This window comes from Rhinopithecus roxellana, chromosome 16, assembly GCF_007565055.1.
Source record: "Rhinopithecus roxellana isolate Shanxi Qingling chromosome 16, ASM756505v1, whole genome shotgun sequence".
NCBI classification, from domain to species: domain Eukaryota; kingdom Metazoa; phylum Chordata; class Mammalia; order Primates; family Cercopithecidae; genus Rhinopithecus; species Rhinopithecus roxellana.
The window spans coordinates 57,694,283-57,712,497 of NC_044564.1; positions in this window are offsets into that span (position 1 = coordinate 57,694,283).

Consider the following 18,215-nt stretch of genomic DNA (forward strand, 5'->3'; position numbering starts at 1 on the left):
CCTTGGCCTCCCAAAATGCTGGGATTACATTCCATCGCTTCTTAATCCAGTCCATCACTCAGGAAATTTCCAAGAATTTGGAGGTCTCTTCCAAGAACCAGGGACAAAGACCAGCCAAATCTCCCATTCCTATTCATATTTTAACCATTCTGAAATAATGAAATCATACTTTTAAATATTTTAATAACTTAATGAAATCATAATTTTAAAAATGTGCAATAACTTAAGAACCTGCTGCTCAGCATCCCAAAGCCCAATGGTTTAGAAGCCACGTGTGTCTGACCCCTCCAATATTTCACTGTTTGCTTGGGGTTTATTGTTTTGCATAATATAACAACCTAAAATGTCTCTCATATTGTCTTTCTTTAGAATATGAAACATGACTCTCCTCCCCTTCCCCATCTCCCTGTTTCCCCGCCCCGAGTTTTCTTTCTTTCTTTTAAAAAACATAGAAACATAGCTTCTATCTGGAGCATAAAGAAAGACAGATGAGTAAGATTCAATTCTTTTAATGATGTGGGTAAAATTATGTTTTCTTAAGGGTGCTGTGAAATATGTGAGCTACATGGAGAAAATATTCACCCTGACACTGCTGCCTTCACTAGAAAAGCTGTTATGATTTGATGGATGGGAAATGAACAAGTCCTACAACTGCTGTTCTATTCATCAATTACTGAAGTAGGCTCAGCTATGAGGGAAAGGTAGTCCTCTCAGGCATTAGCCTGTTACCACTGCAGAAACAACTGACCACACCCTCCACATGGCCTTTGTGTTCTCAATTTACTAGGGTGTAAGTCAGCTTCAAAAGGAAGATGGAGTTAGAGGAAGATGCAAGTTAGAGACTGACAAACTGATTTCAAAGTCAGCCTTGAAACTGCCTTTAAAAATCTTTTCATGTATACTCCCATTCTAGACTTGCCAAAATGCAGAGATTCAATTCAGCAAATTATTCCTCTTTTATAGCCAGTTGTTGACACTGTACTCTTTATCCCTAAAGGCTTGTGAATTATTTTTAAAGTGGAAGGAAAAAGAAGGAACATGATAAACCATGTTAACATTTCTTGAGTTAGAAATAATTCATTTTGAATTTTCCTGCTAGATGAAATGGCAGACACTGTTCATGAACTGTGTAACAGTTGGGATAGTCATAACATCCTTCCTCCTTGTTCATGAACAGGGAGGCTTATACCTGTCAATAAACATTTGAGTTGGTTTCCATTTCTTGCTATTACAAACTGCACTGCTATGAACATTCCTGCACTTCCTTCATATGTCTCTTAGTGCAAATGTGCAAGTGTTTCTCTAGGGGTGGGACTGCTGAGTCATGGTTGGTATAAGCATTTTTATGCCACATTTTTTCCAAAGTGGTTATACCAGTTTATATTCCCACTCAAAGTATGTGTGTTCCTCTTGCTTCATCTTCTCATCAACACTATTTATTGTTAGATTTAATTTTTGCCAGTCTCATGGGTGGGATAACATGGTATTATATTATGGTTTTAATTTGCATTTCCTTAACTACTAATGAGGTAAAATATTTTAATAGGTTAATTTTGGCTGTTCTGCTTTCTTCTTCTATGAAATGCCTATTCCAGATTTTGCCCACTTTCTATTGAATCTTTTTCTAACTGATATATAAAAGTTATGTGTATATCATGGGTACTGACCTTTCACCAGTTATATCAATTGTAAATGCCTTTTCCCAGTTTGTGCCTGTGTTTTCATTCTCTTTGCTGTCTTTTGGTAAATAAAAATTCTCAATAGAATTGAATTTACGAATCTTTTCCTCTACGGTTTGTCCTTTGTCTCTTATTTAAGAAATTCTCTCCTACTTCAAGTCATTAAGATATTTTTCTGTATAATTGCTAACAATTTCATAATTTTCTCTCTCAGATTTAAATCTTAATGCACCTACATGGGGTGCAGTGGCTCACGCCTACAATCCCATCACTTCAGGAGGCTGAGGCAGGTGGATCACTTGAGGTCAGGAGTTTGAGACCAGCCTGGCCAACATGGTGAAACCCCATCTCTACTAAAAACACAAAAATTAGCCAGGTGTGGTGGCAGGTGCCTGTAATCCCGGCTACTCGGGCTGAGGCAGGAGAATCGCTTGAACCCAGGAGGCGGAGGTTGCAGTGAGCTGAGAGCATGCCACTGCACTCCAGCCTGGGTGATAGAACAAGACTCAGTCTCAAAGAATATTTAAAAATAAAAAAATAAGTCTTAATGCACCTAAAATTCATTTTTATCATATGGATGGATAGTCAACTTCCTTGGCATCATTTATTCAAACATCTACTCTTTCTCTGCTGATTAGATTTAAGTTTCCATATATGCAAAGATCTATTTCTTACTCTCTATTCTATTCCATTAGTCTCTTTATCTATCTTTGAATACGTAGCTTTATAAATCTTAATATCCAGGATTCCAGTATAGCAAGCCCCCCAGCCTGTATTTCTTCAAACATGGCCTGTCCATTCTTGATCTTTTGCATTTACATATGAATTTTAAAATTAGCTCTTCGACCTTAAATATACAATTGAGACTTTGATCAGAATTACATTGAATTTCATGCTCCTGTGACACTAGCATGAGTACTTCCCCCAGTTCTACAATTAAGACTCCTAACAATTCATTTATCCAGCCAAAAAATACTTACAAGAGCCTAGGATATGGCAAAAATTATAGTGAACAACAAGGATACAATAGTGCAGAAAACAGAATTAGTCCCTGCATTTGTCAAGGCTTCAGAGAAGTGGAAGCTGTGGGAGAGGGACGGAGGGAAGAATAGTAGTGTACTAATTATTTTTCCATTTGCTTTCATTCCATTTTTCATTTGTAAACTAGGTGAATCATTTTGAAGTCCCCTAGCTTACCTAGCCCTTTACTTTGTGTATTAGTCAGGGGTCTCTAGAGAAACAGAACCAAGAGAATATGATAGAGAGAAAGTGAAGGTTATTTTAAGAAATTGGTTCATATGATTATAGAGGCTTAGTGAGTCCAAAATTGGATGAGACAGACTAGCAGGCTGGAGACTTAGGTAAGAATTGCAATTAGAGACCAAAGGCAGTCTGCTGGCAGAGTTCCTTCTTGCTCAGTCTTTGTTCTATTAGAGCCTTCAACTGATTGGACAAGGCCCACCCTCATTATGGAGGGCAATTTGCTTAACTCAAACTCCACCAATTTAAACGTTAATCTCATTCAAAAACACCCTCACAGGAACATCTAGAATAATATTTGACCAAATATCTAGGCACTGTGGCTCAGCCAAATTGACACATAAACTTAACCATCTTTTATTTATTTATTTATTTATTTATTTACTTATTTTTGAGACAAGGTCTGGCTCTGTTGCCTAGGCTGGAGAACAGTAGCACACTCATGACTCACTGCAGTCTTGACCTCCCAGGCTCAAGCAATCCTCCCTCCTCAGCCTCCCTAGTGGCTGGGACTACAGATGTGCATCACCATATCTGGCTAATTTTTGTATTTTTTGCAGAGACAGGGTTTCACTACATGGCGGAGGCTGGTCTTGAACTCCTGAGCTCAAGGGATCCACCTGCCTTGGCTTCCCAAAGTGCTGGGATTACAGGCACGAGCCACTGAGCCTAGCCAAACCATCACATTTCTTATCCTTTCCTCTTTCCTATGTCCTTGAATCTACTTTTCTTTTTTATAAAAAAGGAGAACTTGAGTAGGAGGAGGGGAAAAGGGATAAAAGGAATATGTGTCAAGAACAAACCATCTGATTCTTTCTTTTTCTTCAGGTTTAGGCTGTGAGGAAGAGTTCAACTCTTTAGCCTGCCTGACTGACCCCGAAGCCCCTGCAAAGTAGCACTGTGTTCATATTCACCTCCCTCAAAAACTCCTAGTACGTGCATAGATTATGCTGCCAACCTTGCTGTAACTAAAGAAAACAAATCTTATAAAGCAGAGTGTTTCTTAGGAGACTATAAAGTTGTTTGGAGTTTTTGTTTGCTTATTTCAAACCTGAAAGGGCCCGCATAGACTTTCTATACTAAAACAAATTTAGTTTTCAACCTGGAATAATAGAAATAACAGAAACTGATTATTTAAAGTTCTATAAAATAAGAATCTGGAAAAGAAAAATTTGTTGAATACAAAACAAGAGGGCTCTTTGGGGGATACTGGCAACATATGTGTTTGTTTGCTTTTATTTTTATTTATTTAGTTATTTATTTTTTATTTTGAGACAGAGTCTCGCTCTGTCACCCAGGCTGGAGTGCAGTGATGCAATCTTGGCTCACTGCAACCTCCGACTCCTGGGTTAAAGAAATTCTCCTGCGTCAGCCTCCCAAGTAGCTGGGGTTACACGTGCCGCCACCATGCCCAGCTAATTTTTGTATTTTTAGTAGAGACAGGGTTTCACCATGTTGGCCAGGCTAGTCTCGAACTCCTGACCTCAGGTGACTCACCTGTCTTGGCCTCTTAAAGTGCTGGGATTACGAGTGTGAGCCACTGAGCCCAGCCTGTTTGTTTTTAATTTTTTGTAGAGACAGGGATCTCCCTATTGTTGCCCAAGCTGGTCTTGAGCTCCTGGACTCAAGTGATCCTCCTGCCTCGGCCTCTTAAAGTGCTGGGATTACAGGTGTGAGCCACTGCACTAAAACTTATTTGTTTTTCTAAATCTCTCTTTCACACACATGAAAAAAAGACATACCAAATAACAAAATGTATCCTGCTTGTACAATAATGTGAGTTACCTAAGTTTCTTCAAGATGGGCATAAAGCTCAGCTTATACATACAGAATAGCAATGTACAGCATTATAAGATAAATGTGCAAATACACAAACCAGAATTCACCTTGGCTCAGTGGAACAGTCCACCATCAGAAGAGTTTACACTACCATCTAGTGGTTCATTTAGTGAAAAGACATTTGTACTCTTCAAAATGTTTCAGCTAGATAGGCAATCTAGTAGATACAAATAAACCACTTTGTCCTGAGGAAAAAACAGGCTAAGATCAACAAAACAAACACTTAGATACATATTAGACCATGGTGGACAGGCTACTGGATTAAAAGCCTCAGATTTGACTTCTAGCTCTGAGATCTATTATTCACAGCTGTGTGATTTTAGACATGTTATTTTACCTCTCAAATTTTGTTTCTTATTTATTAAATGAAGTGACTGCACTAGATTGGTGTTTCTGAAGTAGTAAATTATAACATACTAGCCAAAATCAATATAACAGGTCATGACCAGATTTTTTAAAATTTAAATGGAACAAAAAAATCAGAGTACATCCATTACTATGGGTCACAGCTAAAAGAGTTGGAAAGCCTCATCATGCTACCTGACTTCAAACTATACTACAAGGCTACAGTAACCAAAACAGCATGGTACTGGTACCAAAACAGAGATATAGACCAATGGAACAGAACAGAGCCCTCAGAAATAATACCACACATCTACAACCATCTGATCTTTGACAAACCTGACAAAAACAAGAAATGGGGAAAGGATTCCCTATTTAATAAATGGTGCTGGGAAAACTGGCTAGCCATATGTAGAAAGCTGAAACTGGATCCCTTCCTTACACCTTACACAAAAACTAATTCAAGATGGATTAAAGACTTAAATGTTAGACCTAAAACCATGAAAACCCTAGAAGAAAACCTAGGCAATACAATTCAGGACATAGGCATAAGCAAGGACTTCATGTCTAACACATCAAAAGCAATGGCAACAAAAGCCAAAATTGACAAATGGGATCTAATTAAACTAAAGAGTTTCTGCACAGCAAAAGAAACTACCATCAGAGTGAATAGGTAACCTACAGAATGGGAGAAAATTTTTGCAATCTACTCATCTAACAAAGGGCTAATATCCAGAATCTACAAAGAACTCAAACAAACTTACAAGAAAGAAACAACCCCATCAAAAAGTGGGCAAAGGATATGAACAGACACTTCTCAAAAGAAGACATCTGTGCAGCCAACAGACACATGAAAAAATGCTCATCATCACTCGCCATCAGAGAAATGCAAATCAAAACCACAATGAGATACCATCTCATACCAGTTAGAATGGCCATCATTAAAAAGTCAGGAAACAACAGGTGCTGGAGAGGAGGTGGAGAAATAGGAACACTTTTACACTGTTGGTGGGACTGTAAACTAGTTCAACCATTGTGGAAGACAGTGTGGCGATTCTTCAAGGATCTAGAACTAGAAACACCATTTGACCCAGCCATCCCATTACTGGGTATGTATCCAAAGGATTATAAATCATGCTGCTATAAAGACACATGCACATGCATGTTTACTGTGGCACTATTCACAATAGCAAAGACTTGGAACCAACCCAAATGTCCATCAATGATAGACTGGATTAAGAAAATGTGGCACATATATACCATGGAATATTATGCAGCCATAAAAAAGGATGAGTTCATGTCCTTTGCAGGGACATGGATGAAGCTGGAAACCATCATTCTCAGCAAACTATCTCAAGGACAAAAAAACAAACACCGCATGTGTGTTTGAATTGAACACTCATAGGTGTGAATTGAACAATGAGAATACTTGGACACAGGAAGGGGAACATCACACACCGGGGCCTGTCATGGGGTAGGGGGAAGGGGAAGGGATAGCATTAGGAGATATACCTAATGTAAATGATGAGTTAATGGATGCAGCACACCAACATGGCACAAGTATACATATGTAACAAACTTGCACGTTGTGCACACGTACCCTAGAACTTAAAGTCTAATTTAAAAAAAAGAAAAAAAATGTTTAAAAAAAGAGTTAGAAAGCTCTATGGTTCCTATCAGCTCTAAAATTCCATGTTCCTATGAATTGTGGATATCAGTCCCACCTCAGATTGCTGATACAGAGTTTATAGCTGCCTAATTTACAGTTAGAGATAACTTAGAACTGTCTGCTGACCAGTGGCAATATCTTTTATTTCTCTCCTATAACTCAAAAAGACTCCAATCAAAATAGATGCAACTATTTGCCTGGTTGTGTTTATATGTTTTGTTTTCTTTTCTTCCTCCAGAGACTACCACCAGTCTTTCTAATGCACTGTTTCTCAAATCATGGTCCGAGAACCAACTGCCTCAGATTCACTTGGGGTGCTTCTTTAAAATACGTATCCTTTGCCTCCCCTATCCCACTACCAGACCTACCAAATTAGGACCTCTAAGCATACAGCCTAGTGATCTGCACCGTTTTCAAGTACCCTAGATGATTCTTATGTATCCTAAACCTGGTGAAATTTGAGTTTGAGCTCTTGGCAGGTAATATTGTTGATCCATCTCTATCTTAACATCCTCTCCGCTATCTCTGTCCTTTCTCTACTCTTTACTCCTCCTAAAAGAACATACTTGCACGTTGCTAGCTCAGAAGTACAGATCTCTAGTATCTAAGAAGAATTAGGCCAACTGAAGTGCCAGTACTTTCCAGGTCTAAGATCTACAGTAGCTAATATATTACCTGAAACAAAATACAATTTTTAACACATTAAGCTATACTGAACAGATAGTAAGTAGCCATTGTTCCTTTCCACATAATCAGGCTTGATACTTATAAACAAAGCCCAAATCCTTTTTCTCCCAAATTTCTTAATACTTTTGAATATTTGGGGTCTTTATCCTTGCTACTCAAAGTGTGGTCCATATACCAGCAGCATCAGCATTGCCTGGGAGATTGTTAGAAATCGACTCTCAAATTCTACCCCAGAATTGGAAACATCTGCATGGTAACAAAATTCTCACAAGTGAATTGTATGTACTTTAAACTTTAAGAAGCACTGCTCTATAAATAGTGGGCATGAAATAGTCAAGCAGTAAATGCAAAGCAGCTGCAGCCAGGATTTCCTTCTTTTTAAAGGTCTCACCCTGTTGTCCAGGCTGGAATGCAGTGGTGCAATCCTGGCTCACTGCAATCTTGACCTCCCAAGTTCAAGTAATCCTCCTCCCTCAGCCTTCCAAAGTGCTGGGAGTACAGGTGAGAGCCACTATGCCTAGTCAACTGTTTTTTAAAACGTGGTATCTGTTCTCTTTCTTTTCAAGAAGGTGAGGGCCCTAACACCCCTTCTGCCTACATAGGAAAGCTCAGAGCAAACCATAGGAGGGGAAGTCAAGAGCGGGAGGGAGAAGACCCCGAATCTCCATGTAGTTGTTGAAGGTTCTGAATTAAATGAAGTGATTGCAGGTGGAGAAACAGAAATGGTTTAACTATGAAGTCCCTGATATAAGAAAATAAGCAAGTCAACCCTAAAATAAACAGACACAGAAAAAGACCAACCTAAATCTGGTAGCGTGCTAAAACAGACTATAGTAACGCTTCTCTAACTTGACAATTGCAGCAGAGACTCCGTTAGCTACCTACACTCACTAAGGAAGATATTATTGTTTCCTGAATGTTCACCTGTTACATAACTCCTGTCACTGATGTCACAGTATTTCAGTGAAACTGAGTCTGTTTGGGGAAACTGCCTGGACAGAAAGAACACAGTTTTAGGATTTGAGGCCTAAAGGGCTGATGTTTTTGGTGCTAATGGAAATTGAAAATAAAACTGTTCAAAACCAGCCTGGCCAACATGGCAAAACCCCATCTGTACTAAAAATACAAAATTAGCCCAGCATGGTGGTGCATGCCTGTAATCCCAGCTACTTGGGAGGCTGAGGCAGGAGAATCACTTGAACCTGGAAGACGGCGGTTGCAGTGAGCCAAAATTGTGCCATTGCACTCCAGCCTGGGCAACAAGAGCGAAACTCTGTCTAAAAAAAAAAAAAAAAAAGGTTAAAAAAAAGATAAAACCATAATTGTAATATCCTTGACATTAGAAGTAACTTCTTTCTTAAGTAAGGATGAATAGAGAAACCAAGTATCAATATTAATAAGTGCCCAGTAAGATCATATATTCCATCTGGCTCTTGGAACAAAGGAATCTCCTTCCTGTTATTAGGTGGTATCTCCTATGCTGACATCTCCTGCCCTGCTTAAACTAGTCTGCAGGTCTGTATCCATTTTCAGCTTTCTCGTTGGCTTGAATTTGAATTAACCTCTTTGTGAGCAGCCTAAATCTCTGTTTAACACATTCATTTGTATCATGTATTCTATCAGTTACATCTTCTTAAAGAAGCCTTTTCCAGAGTCTTCTGAAATGCTCCAATCTGGACTAGTTGCCTTCAATGCCTTAGTGCATTACCCTCATCCTAGAGTCTACATCATTAATCCTGGGAATTCCTTTGGTCTCATCTGTATCACCCGTTTCATGTACCCTAAGTCTTCCTCTTCCTTGTTTTGGTGGAGCATATCCTCCAGTAACTTTCTGAGTATGAAAAGGTCTACATGGTAGGTAAACTTAAAACTTTGCATGTCTTAAAATGTCTTTATTCTACCTTCACATTTGATTGATAAGTTGACTGGGTACAAAATTCTAGGTTAAATTTTAAAGGCATTGCTCCATTGCCTCCTAGATTCTACTACTGCTTTTGAAAAATCTGAGGCCATTAAGATTCCTAGCCTGTTATATTTGACCTTTTTAAAAAAGAAAACCTCTTTCTTTCTAGGAATTTATAGAATCTTCTCTTTGTCTCCTAAGTTCTGAAATTTCACAGTGATGTACCTTACAAACTTAGGTTGAAATGGATTCTTTTAGTTCCAGGGAATTTTCTTGAATTATTACATTGACAGTTTTCTCAGCTCTATTTTCCCAGTTCTTGTTTTTGGAACCCCTTATACTCAGGTGTTAGACCTTCTAGAATGCCTTAATTTTTTTTTCTTTTCACTCTTATATTTCATTTCCTTTATTTTTTGCTCTATCATCAGAGATGTCTTCAACTTTATTGCCTAATCCTTCTATTGAGTTTATTGCTTTTGTGATCACATGTTTAGTTTCCAAGACCTCCTTTTTATTCTGTAAATATTCTTTTATAGTGTTCTCTTTTTTCATTATTATATCTTCCCTCATGTCTCTAAGAATATTAATGATAATTTAAAATTATTATTCTTCTCCCTACATTGTCTTTGTCTTTTCCAAATTATTTTTATGTTTGTATGTTTTGTTTTATTTCTTTTGTATATAAAACCTTCCTCAAATGTCTGATAATCTTTGGTTGCCTTCTCATATTTAACAGTGAGGGACTAAAAAGCTAAATGGAAGCACTGAGTATCTGAGTAACACCTCCCTCTGTGAACTCTGTCATTAGATATTCTACAGGGCCCTCGTAGTTGGGAACTTCCAATATCAGTATGTGATATGCCAAAAGCTGTTTGGTAGCTAACCTGTCAGCCACTCTTCCTTCCATCTTCACTAATAGAACTCTGATTTTTTTAGATAATTTGTCCAATACAAAGTATGCAATAGTCCCATGGAAGCAGCTAAACAGTGTATAATACAGCATCCAAAGGGCACAGCAAAGCTTTGCCATGGATTGGGGAAGCATCAATGCTAAAGGAATGCAATCCAGGAATGGATAGCAGAGCTGAGGTGACAGGTGTAACTAAAACCACATAGGTAGCTATATCATGACTCTAGGCTATGTCTGTCCACTTGCAGCAATACTACAGGAAATGACTGGGGAAGAGGACAATCAAAGGAAACAGGAGGCACCAAAAAATATCAGAGGTACAGATACTGGGGAGGAAAACTGAGGCCAAAGGCTACTATACCCATAAAGCCAAGATTGAAGGATGGAAGGGAAACCTACAATTCAGAGATTACCTATGCAGCTTGGGCTCTTTTTGGAAAGCAAGCATCAGGTTGCTGGTGTTACTGATTAGACTGCCACCATCTTCAGGACTGCCTCAGGAATTGGTGAAGGCTTGAGTCTGTAGTGGGAATCATCATCTGTAGAAAGCTGGGACAGACATTGAGCAGAGGAAATAAGACAGTGACAGACAACATGTAGAGCACGCTAGAAAGGGAAAATAATTCATATAAGGGCAACATAGTTGAAGCAAAAGGGAAAAGACATAATTATTTATACATACCATTATGGCCATACCTACTGTAAAATATAAAAATACTTCCTTACTAGTTGGCAAACGGCAGCTCTACTAAGTCCTCAAAGTGTCCTCCTTTCCTTACCCTGCCACTTCTTAGTCCCTCCTGAGATGGTCGAGTATATAAAGGGATATCATGTGGCCCAGCAGAAGGCCTCTTGGACCCTGCTCTAGTCACTGTCCATTCTCGTTGTTAATGCTCATGCATCATCAGTTATTCAATATTTTGCTATGTTCCTGAGAGGCTTAGCCTACATTGTGGATATAGGTATGCCTGTCTGATTCATTTGATTGCATGCAAATGGACAAATTCACAAATATTTTTGCATAAGCAACCCAACCATTTAATATCTTTATAAATATGAGTGCAGAGATATTCCAAGAGGTCATGGAAAGAATTTTCATCAATAAAGAGATCTTTCTCACACTAATCTGAGGCAACTTGTAGGCTCTCTGGTCTACACAGCGATCCTTTATATCTTTCCAGGTCTACGAGACATCTGTAATATTTACCAACCTAACAAGCCCCAGTAAAACAGTTTCAACTCAGGTTTTCCTGTTAAAGATGGAAGATTGAACACAAGAATGTATCTCCACATCCTCCAATAAGATAATTAAAATGAAGTAGAGGGAATTATATACTTTTAAGGCATAATCTTTAAGGACAAAGAGATTAGGAGAAGAGACAACCACAACAAAAATGAGGAAGCTGAAAAGTAGATGGAAGAGTAGCAACCTACTTGGAAGACATAAGAAATTTGAAGTGGTAGTGCAGAAAGTAAAGAATCAAAGCAAATCACACTGTATAATCACCAAAAAGCTCAAGAACTGGCAGCACCAGGTGTCTCTAGAAATGAGAGGGAGAAGGGCAGTGGTGCGACTAAAACACTGGTTGAAAATCTTGTTAAGGAGCTAGACATCCCTACAACTTTCCCCAGACTGTAGTCAAGTAACCATGGTAAAGATCACTGCAGAATGCTGAATGTTTATTCTCTGGTGAGGGCAAAACAGATGGTCTGTGGATTGAAGGGCACCAGGCATAAATGAAAGCAAGTGTTTTATACGACAACAAGGAGATAATTTAACAAAGCCACAGATGGCCAGTAAAGAGTTTTATTTTTAAATTTGACTATAACCAAAGAAATATAAATAAAAACTGCAAGATATTTTTCTAATAACCTGGCAAAGACTAATGATAATACCTAATATTAATGAGGACACAGAAAAACAAGCTCTCTCACATTCTGCAGATGGAAGGTAAACTGCTAAAATTTTTCTGGAGATGATATATATCAAAAATCTTAAAATTGGAGCCCAGACAATCTACTTCTATGAATGTATCATATGTAAATTGGAATAGACACGCAAGATTTAAATAAAAGAATGTGTATAATAAGCAAAAAGAAAAGCTGGAATCAATCTAAATGCTCAAAAGTAGATGATTAAACAATTACATATTTAAACAATTAAATATCATTGAACTGTATATTTTGTTTGCTTCTGCAACTTCAAACTGTACCCTTCTCTACTTTCTCCATTCTTTACCACCGTATTCCATGCCCTAGAAGGCTAATCTTTAGAGACTGCATCAAACAGGTTCCCTCACCCTTTGGCTTCAGGTTGGGTTTATGCAACTTTTATGTAAATCTAAAACTATTCTAAAAAGAAAAGCTTATTTTTTAAAAAGCATGTAACCAACTAATTTGGTTTTTACTTCCCATATCCACCCATCCCTTGAAGTATTTTTTGGTGAGATGTTCAACAGATAAGCAGCCAGGGTGATATAAACACAGCGAGGGAACCAAATGAGACTTTGTTTACCATGCCAGAGAACAAACTCCAGACAAAGAGGATGGGTTTTGTCTTGTTGCTCTTAGAAAAATTCTGAAATCTAGATAAAAATCTCGAAGGCAAATGAAAATAACATGTAATTTATCCAGCTCTTTTTCACCAACAAGTACGTAATTTGTGCCTTAACCTAAAGACGTTTGAAACGTTGGTACTGACAATTCTAAGCGGTATTTCCATGCTTCCTGTTCATTACAACTACAACTACATAAAACAGACCTTTCATACAGTCTTTCCCGGCACCAAAGTGCAACTGTGGGGTTTTATTCTGTAATATATTTGACACTTTGAAAAGGCAACTCTGACTAACCCTTAAGATGACAGTAGGACATCTCCTCTGTTAAGGAAAAGCCCCAAACTAGACTGTCATGGAGGGAAGCTTCCCTAACTAGGAGACACCTGAAAGGAGGGCAAGAGTCAGGCAGGAAATGAGCATTCCAGGAAGAGACAACAAAACTGACAAAGACCTGACAAAGACCTGAAGGCAAGAGAGCATGGTGAATGTATTAGTCCGTTTTCACGCTGCTGATAAAAACATACCTGAGACTGGGCAATTTGTAGAAGAAAGAGGTTTAATTGGGCTTACAATTCCATGCAGCCGGGGAAGCCTCACAATCATGGCAGGAGGTAAGGAGGAGCAAGTCCCGTCTTACATGGATGGCAGCAAGCAAAGAGAGAATGAGGAAGACGCAAAAGCGGAAGACCCTGATAAAACCATCAGATCTCATGAGACTTATTCACTACTGCGAGAACAGTATGAGGGAAACTGCCCCCATGATTCAATTATCTCCCACCAAGTCCCTCCCACAACATGTGGGAATTACGGGAGTACAATTCAAGATGAGATTCAAACCATAGCATGGTTTGAGTACGGTTTGCTTTTTAATCTTATCTTTATTATTTTAAAATTTTTTTAGAGTCAGGGTCTCACTCTGTCACCCAGGCTAGAGTGCAGTGGCATGATCATTGCTGCAGCTTCAAACTCCTGGGTTCAAGCAATCATCCTGCTTTACCACACCCAACTAATTAAAAAATTTTTTTTGAGGGAGAGCTCCTGGGATAATGGTGGATGGAAGGCAGGACTAGATTGCAGCTCCAGATAGAGCAGCAGGCAGGGGGTCACAATGTGAATTTTAGCTCCAGATTGACTGCAAGAACAAACCTGCAATCCCGAGAGGACCCAGAGACCCTCTGAAGAAAGCAGGCTGCTCCGGCAAGACCCAGGAAACGCCCAAATAATGTGAGTGCCCCAACTGCAGAAGTGGGAAAGGGAGACCCTCCTTTCCTGAACACACACCCCCACTGGAGAAGCTGAAGGTCTGTTTGCAGGAGAAGTTTCTGACTTTACCTGGAACTGAGTCAAGTTAGAGAGCCAAGCAAAATACTGGGGTAGAGGAAGCAGCAGAAAGGCCCTGCAGGCTCGCTGGGTCCCCAAGCAGCCCGTTCCTGCGTGGCACCACAGAGATCCATTGGGAGGGTGGCCAGAGGAGCAGGGGGTAAAACTCCACGGGAGAAGGAATTCTCTAGCTGAACTTTGTAACAATTATGAACGGGGTGAGAAGCCTCCTGGTCAGAACACAGGGGAGGACATGAATCCAGCGTGCAGACTTCACAGACAGGGGAAGAACTAAAGCCCTTTTCTTTTGCAGCTGGAAGGTGGATAGCGTCAGGACAGTTTTCACGCCCATCTTGCTCTCTACCTGGAAACAGACTAGGGGCTGCTGGGGAGGACACAGTGGGATTGAGACCGGCCCTTCAGTTTGCATGGGAGCTGGGTGAGGCCTATGACAGCCAGCTTTCCCCTACTTCCTGACAACCTGCAAGACTCAGCAGAGGCAGTCATAATCCTGGGTATACAACTTCAGTGACCTGGGAATCTCACCCCCATCCCCCACAGCAGCCTCAGCAAGACCTGCCCAAGGAGAGTCTGAGCTCAGACATGCCAAGCCCCACCCCTACCCAATGGTCCTTCCCTATCCACCCTGGTAGCGGAAGACAAAGGGCATATAATCTTGGGAGTTCTAGGGCCCTGCCCACCACTGGTCTCTCTCCACACTACTACAGCTGGTACTATAGCTGATGCTTTCTGGAAAGTGACACCTCCTGGCAGGAGGCCAACCAGTACGAAACTAGAACATTAAATCACCAAAGCTAAGAAGCCTCACGGAGTCCACTGCACCCACCACCACCTCCACTGGAACAGGCACTAGTATGCATGGCTGAGAGACCCATAGATGGTTCACATCACAGGACTATGCAGACAACCCCCACTACCAGTCCAGAGCTAGGTAGACTTGCTGGGCAGCTAGACCCAGAAAAGACAACAATTACTGCAGTTTGGCTCACAGGAAGCCACATCCATAGAAAAAGGCGGAGAGTATTACATCAAGGGAACACCTCACGCAACAAAAGAATCTGAACAACAGCCTTCAGCCCTAGATCTTCCCTCTGACAGAGCCTACCCAAATGAGAAGCAACCAGAAAACCAACCCCGGTAATATGACAAAACAAGGCTCTTCAACACCTCCCCAAAAATCACACTAGTTCACCAGCAATGGATCCAAACCAAGAAGAAATCCCTGACTTACCTGAAAAAGAATTCAGGAGGGTAGTTATTAAGCTAATCAGGGAGGGAACAGAGAAAGGCAAAGCCCAATGCAAAGAAATCCAAAAAATGGCACAAGAAGTGAAAGGAGAAGTATTCAAGGAAATAAATTAAAGAAAAAAACAATTAAAAAATTCAGGAAACTTTTGACACACTTGTAGAAATGTGAAATACTCTGGAAAGTCTCAGCAACAGAATTGAACAAGTAGAAGAAAGAAATTCAGAGCTTGAAGACAAGGTCTTCAAATTAACCCAATGCAACAAAGAAAAAAGAATAAGAAAACATGAACAAAGCCTCCAAGAAGTCTGGGATTCTGTTAAATGACCAAACCTAAGAATAATTAGTGTTTCTGAGGAAGAGGAGAATTCTAAAAGCTTGGAAAATATATTTGGGGGAATCATTGGGGAAAACTTCCCCAGCCTTGCTAGAGACCTAGATATCCAAATACAAGAAGCACAAAGAACACCTGGAAATTCATCGCAGAAAGATCTTCACCTAGGCACGCTGTCATCAGGTTATCCAAAGTTAAGACGAAGGAAAGAATTTTAAGAGCTATGAGACAGAAGCACCAGGTAACCTATAAAGGAAAACCTATCAGATTAAGAGTAGATTTCTCAGCAGAAACCCTATAAGCTAGAAGGAGTGGGGCCCTATCTTCAGCCTCCCCAAACAAAACAATTATCAGCCAAGAATTTTGTATCCAGTGAAACTAAGCATCATATATGAAGGAAAGATACAGTCATTTTCAGATAAACAAATGCTGAGAGAATTCGCCATTACCACGCCACCACTACAAGAACTGCTAAAAGGAGCTCTAAATCTTGAAACAAATCCTGGAAGTACATCAAAACAGAACCTCTTTAAAGCATAAATCACACAGGACCTATAAAACAAAAATATAAGTTAAAAAGGAAAAACAAGAGAGAAGAAAACAAAACAAAAAACAAAGTTGACAGGCAACAAAGTGCATGATGAATGCAACAGTACCTCACATTTCAATACTAACATTGAATGGAAATGGCCCAAATGCTCCACTAAGAAGATACAGAACCACAGAATCGATAAGAACTCACAACCAACTATCTGCTGCCTTCAGGAGACTCAACTAACACAAGAGGACTCACATAAAATTAAAGTAAAGGAGTGGGGGAAAAAAAAAGGCATTTCATGCAAATGGACACCAAAAGCCAGCAGGGGTAGCTATTCTTGTATCAGACAAAATAAACTTTAAGGCAACAGTGGTTAAAAAAAAAAGAGGTACATTATATAATGGTAAAAGGCCTTGTCCAACAGGAAAATATCACCATCCTAAACATATATGCACCTAACACTGGAGCTCCCAAATTTATAAAACAATTACTTTTTTTTTTCATTATACCTTAAGTTCTAGGGTACATGTGCACAACGTGCAGGTTTGTTACATATGTATACTTGTGCCATGTTGGTGTGCTGCACCCATCAACTCGTCAGCACCCATCAACTCGTCACTTACATCAGGTATAACTCCCAATGCCATCCCTCCTCCCTCCCCCGTCCCCATAACAGGCCCCAGTATGTGATGTTCCCCTTCCCAAGTCCAAGTGATCTCATTGTTCAATTCCCACCTATGAGTGAGAACATGCGGTGTTTGGTTTTCTATTCTTGCAATAGTTTGCTGAGAATGATGGTTTCCAGCTGCATCCATGTCCCTACAAAGGACACAAACTCATCCTTTTTTATGGCTGCACAGTATTCCATGGTGTATATGTGCCACATTTTCTTAATTCGGTCTGTCACTGATGGACATTTGGATTGATTCCAAGTCTTTGCTATTACGAATAGTGCTGCAATAAACATACGTGTGCATGTGTCTTTATAGCAGCATGATGTATAATCCTTTGGGTATATACCCAGTAATGGGACAGCTGGGTCAAATGGTATTTCTAGTTCTAGATCCTTGAGGAATCTCCATACTGTATTCCATAATGGTTGAACTAGTTTACAATCCCACCAACAGTGTAAAAGTGTTCCTATTTCTCCACATCCTCTCCAGCACCTGTTGTTTCCTGACTTTTTAATGATTGCCATTCTAACTGGTGTGAGATGGTATCTCATTGTGGTTTTGATTTGCATTTCTCTGATGGCCAGTGATGACGAGCATTTTTTCATGTGTCTGTTGGCTGTATGAATGTCTTCTTTTGAGAAATGTCTGTTCATATCCTTTGCCCACTTTTTGATGGGGTTGTTTGTTTTTTTCTTGTAAGTTTGTTTGAGTTCTTAGTAAGTTCTGGATATTAGCCCTTTGTCAGATGAGTAGATTGCAAAAATTTTCTCCCATTCTGTAGGTTGCCTGTTCACTCTGACGGTATATATGTGAATGCTCTATAATAAAAAGTTAAAAAATTTTGGCCCCAAACGGATCACCTGAGGTCAGGAGTTTGAGACCAGCCTGGCCAACATGGTGAAACCCCATTTAAAAAAAAAAAAAAAAAAAAACAATTACTAATAGACCTAAGAAATGAAATAGACAGCAACACAATAATAGTGGGGGACTTCAATACTCCACTGACACTAGACAGGTCATCAAGACAGAAAGTCAACAAGGAAACAATGGATTTAAACAATACCTTGGAACAAACGGACTTAGCAGATATATACAGAATATTTCATCCAACAACCATAGAATATACATTCTATTCAACAGCGCATGTAACTTTCTCCAAGATAGACCATAATATGATAGGCCATAAAATAAGCCTCAATAAATTTAAGAAAATTGAAATTGTATCAAGCACTCTC